Source organism: Oncorhynchus masou, chromosome 6 (assembly GCF_036934945.1).
Source record: "Oncorhynchus masou masou isolate Uvic2021 chromosome 6, UVic_Omas_1.1, whole genome shotgun sequence".
Lineage (NCBI taxonomy): Eukaryota > Metazoa > Chordata > Actinopteri > Salmoniformes > Salmonidae > Oncorhynchus > Oncorhynchus masou.
This window is the reverse complement of record NC_088217.1, coordinates 49,113,972-49,128,192: the sequence shown is the minus strand read 5'-3', so window position 1 is coordinate 49,128,192 and position 14,221 is coordinate 49,113,972. Positions and strand designations below refer to the sequence as shown.

General features: G+C 40.3%; 1 long non-coding RNA gene across 1 annotated transcript; it reads left to right on the top strand.

Annotated features, from left to right (window-relative positions):
• The first annotated feature begins 3,517 nt into the window (after window positions 1-3,517).
• LOC135541137 (uncharacterized) lies at window positions 3,518-5,176 on the top strand. Its single transcript, XR_010455925.1, has 3 exons — window positions 3,518-3,608; window positions 3,745-3,798; window positions 3,909-5,176. It is a non-coding gene; the product is annotated as an uncharacterized LOC135541137 (long non-coding RNA).
• Window positions 5,177-14,221: the final 9,045 nt, after the last annotated feature.

Below are 14,221 nucleotides of genomic sequence, written 5' to 3'. Positions count from 1 at the left end.
TTGAATAATAATTTTATTTCAAATGTGATTTAAAAAAAAATCTAATTGAAAAACATGATTATTTTGAACAATTATTTTGTCTTTAATAAAGACAGTAACTTTGTATCCTATACTCTAATAGAGTATCATATCTTGGAGTTTTGTTCAAGTTCTTGTTGTGATGTTTAATCACTGTATTTTTCTTGAAATATTTACCTTAAATTAAGGTATTCAATGATGTGACTCATTGAGTCAGTCTGAATAAATAAACAAATCATCAAATGAAATATTTTTGTCTGTTGCTTCATTATTTTCTTGACCAAGACAATGCTCCAACAACATTGCATTATTAAATTACTGATTTATGAAACTCCACATATATTAAGTGGCTGATTCAAATACAATAACAATGATGACCCAAGACTATGCAGAAATGATATTGTCTGCATTGGAATGCAACACTCAATTGAATCAATACATTCATTTTGATCTCCAGGTGCTTCATTCAAAATCTACAGAGTAATATCAAAGTTAAGAGACATTTCTAGTCAAACATGTTTATTTTACTGTCATTGTTTTTATATAAAACATAACAGTCATTTCATATCTTGTTGTAGTAAAGGTGTAATGAACTATAGAGATGTAAGTGATCATCATTCTGACTTCCTTAGGAAACATGACATGTTTTTTATTGATGCACCTGTTTTAAATAAATGTATTTTCAGTGTTTCAGAATGTGATCAATTATTTTAGTTTAGTCATAATATATCAGTGATTCCAGGTGTTGGACAAAATTAGTACTGTCATCTTAATGCTTTAAATGTTTAGAGCAGCTGTGCCCCTCTGATGTGTAATAAGACACACTTCTATTGTTCCTCTATTGAAAGCAGTGAATGGAGAGAATGTGGGAAACCGAGGAGAATTCACTTACAGGGCCCCTTCAGGACAATAGACTGGGACCTCGACCCTGGACTGTCAGAGGTTAGAGTGGGGGTGTAACGGTTCTCGTTTGGTGAAGGAGAGTCGGACCAAAATGCAGCGTGGTATTTTTGAGACATGTTTAATGAGGAATGAAAAAACAAACGATACAAAAAAAACAAACGGCACGTGAAAACCTATACAGCCTATCTGGTGACAACAAACACAGAGACCGGAATAATCACCCACGAAATACTCAAAGAATATAGCTGCCTAAATATGGTTCCCAATCAGAGACAATGATAATCACCTGACTCTGATTGAGAACCGCCTCAGGCAGCCATAGACTATGCTAGACACCCCCAAGACAAAACACACCACAATAAACCCATGTCACACCCTGGCCTGACCAAATAAATGAAGACAAACACAATATAATAAGACCAGGGCGTGACAGGGGACTGTGTCTCTATGGGAAATCAATGGATATATTTCTGATAATCCCACAACATCTTTTTGCATTTTGAAAGCACTTTTAGGCAGTACTTACCCCTTCTTCAAAATTAATGCAGTTATTAATGATGTTTTTATTCTGATTTTATGTGGGAATGGTTGAAAACATTACATTTCTTTGTATAAACAGAGAATTGATTTTCTGTAACAGTGAATCTTTATCTGTTGCTTAGGATACATATATGTGTATTGAGCTTCACCCCCCAAGGGATTGATAGGAGCTGCTTGTGTAGAGACGAATTAGCATTTAACAAGGCACAGTTGTGTTGTTTGGTGGAAGCTCTCTCAATGGGAAAAGTGTGGGAAAGCTCTGGAGAGCAGAGTCACAGTTTAGTGTCCTCATCAGTCCCACCAGCACCAGTGATTCTCTATGGTGAATAGGCACACTTCTATTGTTCAGGGGGTAGAATGGGTGGGAAGGGGTATTTTGGGTTATTTCTTACTCTTTCTTAGGAGGGAAATACGATAATTATTACATTTAAAACACTGATTTATTTACCTAAGTTATGATAGGCTTTCTCTGTCATGATGATGGACAGAGTTTTTTTCTTTACATTTATGTTGTTGAGTTATTTGTGTGAAAAACAATTAACAGCATTCAATTCTAATAAGGCGTGCAAAAGTTAACCCTTTGTTGATTTATAATGAAACAAATCACAGACAATAATTTTCAGCAGAGTACTCAAAATCATGTGTCATTAAAGGATGACTATTTATTTATAATGGTATGTCCTGTTAGTATAATCTTGCCAGTGCTGATCTTTCCCTCCAGAATCCAGAAGGTCCGTGACATCAGCCTCTGTCTTTAGTACAACACAGAGTCAATAGCCGTCACTAATGGTCCACTGAGCAGCTTTTGTAATGCATTGATCACAGCACACAGGACTCAGTGTGGGAAACTCAGATCAGCTCTCTACTCACACTGACCAGTGGCCTCAAGACAGAGGACACATCTGCTACGTTTGAACTCCAGAATGCTTGACTTTATAACTACTAATACTGAGTTAAGAGAACCCCTGCTATTGATACTGATGACCCTTAAAATACTGAAAACCAAGGAACACATTATCCTGGTATCTATCCACTCACCTGTTAATGTTGTCTAAAATCTTATATATTCGTAAACATTCTGACTGACTGAAAATATAAATGTGTATGAATTTAAACAGGAATAAAAAATGTGCTACTTTGTCACACATCATCATATTGTTAAATGTAACTACCGGTATGTGCGAAGTAAAACCATATTGTAGAGGCATTCATTAATATCAGAGGTCATATCCACGGTGAAAGAATAAAATTATCTAAATCAGTGATGAAGCGTGTGTAACCGGTGCTGTCCTGCGCTGCTGTAGCTCTGCGTTGTGTGTGGTTGATTGAGGCTATAGACGTGGACTTTGGAGATCAGGTCGTTTTAATGAAGCAGAATTCTCTCTCTGCCTCCTGCATCTGCATCCATAAGGAAATAAAACATTTGCAGAACACATATGTTCCGCGTATCATCGCCTCTTTCTCTCATAGTGCATCAAAATGATTTGAGCACGAACACGCAGGGCAAAACATAAGTACACACTCCCCTACTCCCAGGATGCAGGCATGCATAATAACAAATCAACATGCCATATTAATATATGAACCTGGTGAAATTCACACAGTACGTTAACAACTGTTACACGTGGATACAGAATACTACATTCAGCAATGTCCTTATAGGTGGAGATTAATAACACTGTTTGTTTAATTAGAGAATCTGTGTCAATCTCACACCTGTAAGGTGTAAGTTGTAATGTTGTGCTCTGTTAGTGTCATTGATCCCAACATCAGGCAGATCTAGGGGTCACCACTTTCCCAGACTCACACAGCGCTCTGTCAGTCACTCTCCATCACCCCCACCCCTCCATCTGTTCCCCTGAGACGCGACCATTGTCCTCCAGCAATAAGAACACTGAGCATGTGGCAGCTCCACACTCCTCACTGTCCTCCCAAGCTCTCCCATTGGCTACAGACTGTGAGAAACTCCAACAAGCCCAAGACCCACATATTCATATGCAGATTTGGGACAATATATAGGAGAGATGAAGCCAGTAGAGATCAGATTCTCTCTACACAGACCTCTACAGCACAGAGATCCAGCCATGGTACCTACAATCACTTCAACTATGATCTACTCTAAGGAGCACCTGACTCTGACAAACAAGGTAAATTGAAGATTCAAATTCAATGACATTTATTCAATTGTATTCAATTGTATTGTATTGATTGGTTTCCTTTTTGTTTCAATAATGTCACACACCAGAATTTAGGTAATGAATCACTCCTTTTCTCTTCTTGCAGCTAAGAAAGTCATTGGAGAAGTTATACAGAGACCGTATCAACAACAGCATTTAGGTAATTAATCACTAATTTTCTCTTCTTGCAGCTAAGAAAGCCATTGGATAAGTTACACAGAGATCGTATCAACAACAGCATTTAGCAATTCAGGTCTTTTCTGGTTCCAGAGATCCTCAATCAGCAGCCCGACTCCAAGATGGACAATTTCAACATCCTGGAGATTACAGTTTGCTTCCTGAGATGACAGCAACAGGACCAGCCAATCAGGAGGATTTCCTCCTCCTGCTCAGCACCTGTCAATCAGGGTTACTCCAAGTGTGTCCAATCGATTGTTCACTTCCTGTCTAAAGATGAGGTGAAGACACAGTTCCAGAGAAGCCTGCTGAGCCACTTCCAGAGCCTGCAGCCACCCTTTGATAAGAACAGGAGGGAGAGTGACCTGCCTCATCCTCCCAGCCCAGCATCTGCAAATATTAGAGTCCCGTCAACATTGCCCTCTGGAGGCCTTGTTTGAGACCTACAGACTGGAGCTCCACTCAGACAACCACAATGGACAATTGGCATCTATTTTTAATGTGGGGATAATAAGAATTCCCGTTTTGCTGTTGCAGGATGTTTAAAAAGTCTTGCTGTGATTGAGAATTTTACTTCAGTTGTGCTGAAGTAGAAGCATTTTCCTGAGAAAATGATCTGATCTGCAAAAGCTACATTTTTGTAGTGTTAAAATTAAATCATAATAATTTATGTTTCATGAAAAATATGTTGATTATGTTGATCACGTGTTCATTCATGGGCAACATCAGTTGCAATGGTTCTCTTAGAGGACTTCCAACCCAAATGGGTGTTATATAATCAATATATTTTTGATTTCTTTGATTGATCTGTTTTGAAGTTCAAACTCTATAAGATACAAACGTATTGCCTCTACATTTGTGTAGTGATATAGTCATATTGTATTGAGCATCTATCAGTTATATATTTGACATTGATGAACTTGAGCTACGGCGCCAACGTCCCTCCATGAGGATTACTTAACAAAATCACTCTGTGACGAACAGTATTTGATCTGTTTTAAGATCAGTCTTTACATGTGAAAATGTTGCTTACATTACCTGAACAACACATTTTTCTCATTCTAAAACACTTGTTTATTCTTCGAGCCTGTTAGACTTTACATGCACTCGTATCCAGAGCAATTTTCAGTAGTGAAGACATATATTTTCATACGGTGCCCCAATGGGGATTAAACCCATTATCACTGGAGTTTCAAGCACCATGCTCTACCAAGTGAGCTAAGCCAAACAAGTGGAGCACCAGTATCTTTTGGAAATGTATCAAAGTTGCAGTTGTGATGTTCACTTACATTATTTGCGCCTTAAGGTGTTCTCTACAAAGTGATTAATCGAGTCAATTTAAATAAATTGAAAATATATCAAATGAATTATTTTGCTTTTCCCTATCATTGCTATGCTAACATTTCTTCTCAACATGTCAAATACTTCAAATGTTACATTTTGGTCTAAGATGAATGTATTAAGCAGTAATTTAGACGGTGTGAAGATATATCCTTCATCAGAATGTGCAAGGGATTTGTGATGTTATTTAAAGTACTATCTCATAATGTGTAGTCCTACCTGAAATATAACTACACCGTACCATCACAATTACCACGTATGCTGTGGTAACATAATATGTGACGTTAGTGAAAGTGAATGCCACTTGAGACATTGTTTTTAAACATTCAAATGAAGCTGTGTTCTTACATCTCCATTTACACTGGTGTGGGCACAAAAAAACAACAACTTTTTTTCTCAAGAACTAGTGCCATTTAAAGAACAAATTGTTTCGTAACTGATCTTGAGCAATGAGATAAAACCAAAACATGGCTGCTACTTGTTGTTGGACGTGGGCAGAAAACAATAATTTTGTGAGTTAAAAGTAACCAAAATGATTAGCACAAGGCACGATGTTGAAACAATATGTACCAGGCCTTTACATGTACATTTGGAAGTCGGAGATTCCTGTAAATAAGATACAAGAAAAGAAGAAAAGAAAATCGAGAGCAATAAGCTTCATTTGATGATTTACTCAAATGTACACCTGGATTCAATGAATGATCTTAATTTAAGGTAAACATTTCAAGACGAATAAAGTGATTAAACATCACGACAAAAACATATTACTGCCCTGTCGGAGCTAGAAGCAGAAGCATTTCCCTACATCCACAATAACATCCGCTAAACACATGTATGTGACCAATAAAATGTGATTTGATTTGATATCACTACACAAATGTTGTCGGTTATAGACAATCACAAACAGATTCGTTATATAACACCCATTTTAGGTTAAAAGTCCTCAAGGAGGATCGTTAAACCTATTGTTGATTATGAATAAACACATGATCAACATAATCAACACGTTTCCCAAGATTGCGACTTTAATTATAGCGTTTCAAAAATGTCGTTTTCATAGATCAAATTGTTTTTCTTAGAAACGTATCTTCTCCATCTTTTGTTTTTGCAGGAGGTTTTCAAAGTCTTGCTGTGACTGAGACTATTCATTTCAGTTGTGCTGAAGATATCTTCCTGTTCTCATTGCTGTCCTTGACATTTATGTCAGACCAACATGGCCAGTTGTGTTTGTCTTAGTAGGGCTCCTGTCTGTAGGTCTCTACTAGGGCCCCTAGAGGGCGCTATTGACTGGACTCCTCTCTATGCTGATGCTCTGCTGGGCTGTTTCCATAGTTCTGAAAAAAGGCTTTATGAAGTGAGATGGATATTTTGGTCATAAGCTTTCTGGGATAATGAGTAATCATCAAAGCAACCGAAACTGGTTTGTGGATTGTGGATATTTCCAGGAAGGAAATATTTCTTGCCATCGATTAAAGGTTATGAAATGTCTAATTATCATTTTTTAATTGCAATGCTAAAAATCACCAGTAGACTGCAATCTTACAACATCTGTCCGTAATTTCTGAGCCAACCTCCAAATCAAGTCCATCTCTAGTGTCCGGAGAACAATTTGTAAAACAATTAAACCATTAAGTGTAGGTACTCTTAATCACACACGATTGCTTTAGCCTAATAGATAATAGAATACATTATTTGTAAATATTGATATTGACTTTCTTGCTACCTCACTAATGCGTCCACCTGGTACATCAGCACATTTAAGGGCTGATGGTCTTGGTGACAATGGTAATAATATGTCTGTCAGGGGTGCAACTTTGGTTTTAGAAGTGGGGGGGACATAATTATATACACTACCGTTCAAAAGTTTGGGGTCACTTAGAAATGTCCTTGTTTTTGACAGAAAAGCACATTTTTTGTCCATTAAAATAACATCAAATGGATCAGAAATACAGTGTAGACGTTGTTCATGTTGTAAATGACCATTGTAGCTGGAAACGGCTGATTTTTAATGGATTATCTACATTGGCGTACAGAGGCCCATTATCAGCAACGATTACTCCTCTGTTCCAATGGCACCTTGTGTTAGCTAATCCAAGTTACAACGCTGTGTACTACTCCCTTCACAGAACAGTGCAAACTGGCTTTAACCAGAATAGAAAGAGGAGTGGGAGACCCCGGTGCACAACTGAGCAAGAGGACAAGTACATTAGAGTGTCTAGTTTGAGAAACAGATGCCTCACAAGTCCTCAACTGGCAGATTCATTAAATAGTACCCGCAAAACACCAGTCTCAAGGTCAACAGTGAAGAGGCGACTTCTAGGCAGAGTTCCTCTGTCCAGTGTCTGTGTTCTTTTACCCATCTTAATCTTTTATTTTATTTTTATTGGCCAGTCTGAGATATGGCTTTTTCTTTGCAACTCTGCCGAGGAAGGCCAGCATCCTAAAAAATGCTTTCATTGCAGTGTCTCACAATGACAGATTTATATTTAAGTAAATAGTAGCAAATGCAAATTGAGCCATTGGAAACCAAGGGCACTGCTCTCATAGGAAACAGGATGCTTTCAAACGGTTTGGCAGTCCTGTAATGGTGCAGATGGCCTCAAATACCCGTGGTCAGACTGGCCGTGCCAGATCACAAACCGATCTGGCACAATCAGTCTACGTCCTCACATAGACGTTCCCTCATCTCTCTCAGAGTGCAAACTGGGCACTGGGCAGTGCATCAGCGACAGGACAGGAGGAGTGCAATGAATATCAAGCAGAAAGAACTGGGCTGATAGTGATTACTGACCAGAGCCCCAGAGTGACTGAGTGAGCTAGAAGAGGCTCCCCGCTCACTCTCACTCTTAGACTCTGTCACAATGTGCCACTATGTTTGCTCCCAGTTCACACAGTACAATCCCACCAGTGTCATTACAGACTGCTGGAGACATAGTCCACTGATGGAAAGAGTAGGCCTAAACTAGTGCTCCATCCAAACTCCACTGGGTCCACAGGGAACTTCCTGAATGGAGTTGCCAAGTGTCTGGGGGTAAACGGTGGTTTCAAAGACACATTGGAGAAATAGTGACATTGTGTAATTTCCCCCCCGATATTTTCATACTTTGTGTCTGGCGATTGTCAGCTGAAGGATACATGAGAATATAATGTTCTCTAAATGATGTTAACGTTATTCATTTGTATCGTGATCTTTGCAAGAGAGATTTTGCTAATCTAACAAGTGCAGCAGTAAGTCCATACAGACCTGCGTTGCTGAGACAGGCACCTTAGATCAATTCTTCAGTGTGTGGCATTAAAAAGGAGAGACGTGCCTGAGAGAAGGCATGTCTGTCTGCGCACCCTTCTCCATGCAGATGGCTGAGGGACCCACCACCGGGAACAGATCCACGGCCCATGCTACATCCACTACAGTCAAGGTTGACACTCATTCAGACATTCTGTTTCCCTGCACTTGCAGATATGAACAGGCCCAAGAGGTTTACCGACTGTGCGACTTGACTAGGAAGAACTGCCGTCACTGGTTCTTCCTGCCCTGGTCACGAAGTCAAGAAACAATCCCCCTGTCTCTCCTAGGATATCCAGGCCCCAGGGTGTGGAGTTGAAGAGGAGGAGCTGGTCTGTAGTTCTCCCTCTCTGGACTATCTGGCAGGAGGGGCATCATCAGTTGGATCACTGTGGTGAGTTCATGAAGTGCAACTGTCACATAGTCCTGAAACAAAGCCAGTGACTTAATTGCACACATTCCTATGAAGCAATGTTTGATGTCTGAGACAGTTCTCAGGGAACAACACATATGAATGTACACGATATGCTGGAATCTGTAGAACTCTCGCCCACCCCTGGCAGACATGGGGCAATTTGATACCAGGGTGGAGAAGAAGCCACCTATCCCAAGCATCATCTCCACCCTTGTGGATACCATTCAGAAAATAGCTGCTATGATTAAAATGATGGGATTCTACAAATCGTCAGTAATAATTCATGTTTAAACTGATATCGTTCCCAATTACTGCAGTGAGTAGTACAAATTATTGATCCTCCATGGCTGGAGAGGAATGCATAGGCCTCAGTTTTTGGATATTAAAACAAAATGTTAATCCATATATATATATATATATATATATCTTTATCTCTGTATCTGAAAACATCAAAGCTCTTTTAATTCTGTTTCAATAAAAGGGGACTGTGAGTTCTGTAGCCCCAATGCCCTTAATGTCTTATGAGTTTCATGTGCAATAGCACAGCTATTAGGGGCTATTTGAGACATTGTCCTGAACCTGCTGTCCCTCCCTCCCTTCCCTGTTCTTAAGGACCACGTACTCTTATAATCTCCATCCAGCACAGACAGAAGAGGACTGGCCACCCCTCAGAGCCTGGAACCTCTAGGTTCCTTCCTAGGTTCCAGCCTTTCTAGGGAGTTTTTCCAAGCCACTGTGCTTCTACATCTGCATTGCTTGCTCTCTGGCGTTTTGGGTTCGGTTTTTGTTTAAGCACTTTGTGATATCTGCTGATGTAAAAAGGGCTTTATGAATAAATGTGATTGATTGATTGATTGTAGGAATATCATTGCCTTCTTCTGGGAATGGCATCCATTAAGTAGTTCTCTCTAGGTTTCACAATGAAGAGGGGACCCTTCCCACACAGTGGAAAGAGGTTGTTATGAAAATGGTGTCTTATTACCTGAATAATGAGGTAAACCATACAATACTTATGTGTAAACAAGGTGCATGATATAGTGAGAGGGTGTTCCCCTGCACTATTTGTAATTGGTTATAACTAAGGTATCTGCCACATGTACCTCTGCAAGGAAGGTATGACTCGCTAGTACAAATAACTTCAAACCTAGCTCACCCTTACACTATACAATGCAGGTTTATTGAACGTTAACAAAAGTGAGATACGATGGTGGTCGCCTACAAGGATTCTAATCAAATTGCTATGACCAAATCCTTTTGATATTCTTTTAGATTCTAAGAACGAACACCAACAACGCTGCAGTAGGTATTCCATTTACAGACCACATGTGACAGCAGACTTGGGAGCCTAAGGAGGAGAAAGAGGGCATATTAAGAACCCAAGCAGTCTAGGCGTTGTTGTTGTTGTTGTTGTGGGTCACATGTGAGTCACTGTCTCCCTCCTGCTGGGGCTCACTTCCTGTGCAGCTGTGAGGAGGCCGTGAGGCCACCACTGGTTCTGCCACGTGACAACAGAACAGCATCCAGGGCCGGACGGACACACATGCCTGGTGGAGCTTGACAGGGCGTGTCCCCTCTGACGCTGCTCCCCTAGTCTGTTCCTCTATTCGTCTCTCTCTCTCTCTCTCTCTCTCTCTCTCTCTCTCTCTCTCTCTCTCTCTCTCTCTCTCTCTCTCTCTCTCTGTTGAACGGGTAGCAATTAGCCTGGGTACAAGGTTACTACTCTGCTGCTGGGCACCTTGGGGCTGACATGCTCTGACTGATGGAGAGCTGTCTGTTCTGTTGGCTTAGTCATACGCCTAGGGGTGGATCTTGGAATTGTAATGTTGACCGAGCGAAGCCTGAGTGTTGTCATGACGTTGGCCTCTTTGAGTATAGCAACCCCATCCCCCTCTCTCTGCTTCAACCCTTTCCTCCTTCAACTAGGCTGCTGTGGTCAGAGGTCGTAAATTCCTGAGAAGACCTCATGGACACACAGTTATAGAGAGTAGTTTTTCATGGAGGCAAAGGAAATCCTTCCACCTCCCAAAACTTGAGGTACGAACAAATTTCATGTTCCGGAGAAAGTGTAAAAGATCGGTGAAGAATCGAGCTACAAACTGGTCCGTTTGTCACATCTTGGGAAGCTCATGGGAGACGGTGTGGCCACATGACCATAACGCTGTTTATACAGTATAATAGCCCCAGATATAAGGTTTACATCTAATTGTTGTATAAGATGAATGAGTGAGTATGATACTGTTTACACAATTTTACAATGTGATTTTGGACTGTTTAATGAAGGAAAACTCAAAAAGGGAATTGGATTTGAACTAAATCAGAGGACCACCCCTGAGCCCAGTTAGGGTCAGTCATCCTGGGACCGCCCTTTTCTGCCATTCCGAATAAAACCCAACTTTGAGAAATTATCACTAGACCATGTTTTTCTCCATTAGGAGGGGGACAATCTTTTAACCATACCACGTGGTTAAACTCTTAGACTATCTATACCGACAGAATGAGAACAAGTCTTTGATATTAATTACTAGTCTGCAGCTAGGAACTCGGTATCATTGAACGTGAAGAACGACAACCGCCGAAACATCCATTCTATAACGAATGTCACTTTGCACTATCCCCTGTTATCAAGACAGAGAGAGAGAGGGAGAAAGATGGACAATTCAACGAAAGACAAACCTTTCACCAGCGATCAAGATGACACACTGAGCGTAAATATATATATATATATTGATTGCAATTGTTCCCGAATGAATGAGCGTTCATGTGTCAAGGGTTAGCATTTTAATTGTTATAATTATCACTCTGTAGTGACTTCTTGGTCGAACCCCCATTTCCCCTTTGTCTAACAAGCCGCCACGCTGGTTCAGCCCACTAGGGAACATTCTCCTATCATTTCATGTAACCACATTTACCATGTTTGTTGTTTATTTATGCATTTCTGTGAATTACTTAGTTTGTAATAAATAAGTGATTTAAGACAATTGATGTATGGATGACTCATAGTGAAGACTGGGTTCGTGCAGATAACCAACAATTTATGACGTTTGGAACTAACGTGAGGTAAAATAAATCATTAATCAGAAGACTATTGATCAGATATGAAAATATCTGAAAGGTTATATTGGGAAATTATAACTTTGTAATCTGAATACTTTCCTTGGTGCCCCGACTTCCTAGTTCATTACAGTTACATGATTATTCAGTTTAATCGCATAATACGAATTACAGGAATCTTTCATTAAAAACTAAGTCTTCAATTTAATGATAGTAAAGACACGACAGTGTTTCCTTCCTAGGTCACATGTACAGGAAACAGTCCCAGCTGTAGTCATTGAGGATATCAAGATGCCATGGAACAAATTAAGAAATGGAAAATACTCCTGCCCAGCCCTACAGATATGAGTGGGAGAGGAGAGCACAGGGATCAGACAGTAAAGAGACGGGAAACTGGAGGTCTCCTTTAAGTATCTTCAAAACACTATAAATCATTTGGCAAAACTTCCCTTATCGTTGAACACCAAGGCTTTGACACAGTGGAATGAAAATGGTTCTGGGTATGATTGGCCTTCCGTCAGCAGATGAAATGTTCTAACCACAATTTGGTTTCAGCAGCTCCTTGGCCTGCAGTTCACCCACCTGCCTGCCAATCAGTTCTTTGCTCAGAGCAACATGCAGGCAGCCTTCAGGGTGTCATATCTCACTGTGGGTTTGACTGTAGCTCCATCCTCTCTGCTCCATCCTGGGGTCTAGGGGATGGAGGGCTGGGTGCTGGAGGCTGAGGCATGGGCTGTGCTTTGGTCCTGCTGAGACCTTGCAGCACCAGGAAGAGGGAGAGTTGTGATTCTTGACTTATAGTGCTGCTCAGAGGATTGGTGTAATGGTGTTCACAGGTGACGTTAGGATTATTAGTGTTACTGGAGATGCCTGCTCCATTAAGACAGGTGATTGACAGTGGTTTACTGTTCTTGCAAAGCCTTGTATTGATATGTAGCCAATGACTGAGTGGCATTGGTCAGGGGTGTCATGCACCCATTATTTTAGAGGGGGCACAAAGTATTTGATGATGGAGGGGGTGGTCCAGAGGGGCCCCCTCTGGAATTCTGAGAATTTCTCATTTTTCAAACACCTGAAACAGCTTTTTCTTGCAATCTAGAGGCATAATCATTATGTCTAATTCTATGTAAAACAAAATATATATGTCTAGGTTATCTAAGCATACCTTTTCACCTGTTCAATTATCATTTTGATTAATGATGCACATTGTTTATTTAAGAAGTGTTATGCATTAGGAGTTTAGTACAACTGCAGCACTGGTATATAGTATCATCACCTACGAATGAAAGCAATTTAATTATTTTCTAAAGTCTAGCAACCTTGCCAGAATGCCAGCTAAGCTAGTTAGACAAGCTACTCTACCTTGATTGATGCCTGAAATGGCTTGGTAACTAGTTATGAGGTTGGGAGATTGGGAACCTCTCTAGCTGGCTAGCTAAAGCCAACTTCATACAATTGCTAGGTGGCTAGTATTACAGAGAAACAACAAAACGTTTTTTTGTTTATTTATTTTTTCATAAAGAAGGACTTAATCGGCTACATAACTTGATCAAATTAATTGACAAACATATCTCCTGTGAGTCCTGCCCATCACCAGCAGCTAAAATCAAATCAAATGCTGTGTGGGGACATTGCAAGAGATAGGTTCCCAAAATAAAAAATCTGTCCAGTTGTGCTGATTACAGTGGAGGCTGCTGAGGGGAGGACGGCTCATAATAATGTCTGGAATGGAGCTAACGGAATGGCATCAAACACATGGAAACAATGTGTTTGATACCATTCCACTATTTTTTAAATTCTCTTTATTTAACCAGGCAAGTCAGTTAAGAACACATTCTTATTTTCAATGACGGCCTGGAAACAGTGGGTTAACTGCCTGTTCAGGGGCAGAATGACAGATTTGTACCTTGTCAGCTCGGGGGTTTGAACTCACAACCTTCTGGTTACTAGTCCAATGCTCTAACCAGAAGGCTACCCTGCCGCCCCAATTCTGTTCCAGCTATGACCACGAGCCTGTCCTCCCCAATTAAGTTGCCACCAACCCACTGTGGTGCTGAATTCATGCAATGTTTCTATCAGGGTCAGGGTGTACAAAACATTTCCCTTAATTAAGTTGCAAGAATGATCACACACATGTTCATGTAATCTTGATTCTCAAAATAGGTCCTCAAAATACTATATTTAGGATTTACCCAGCATTCCCTCAAATAAGATCATTTGAACAGTCCATGGGGGTTTTTTATCATCTGTTAGTGCTGTTTTAACTGTCGAGGAATGTTGTTGTAAGACAGTTCATGTCGATGCAAGCAGGGATCA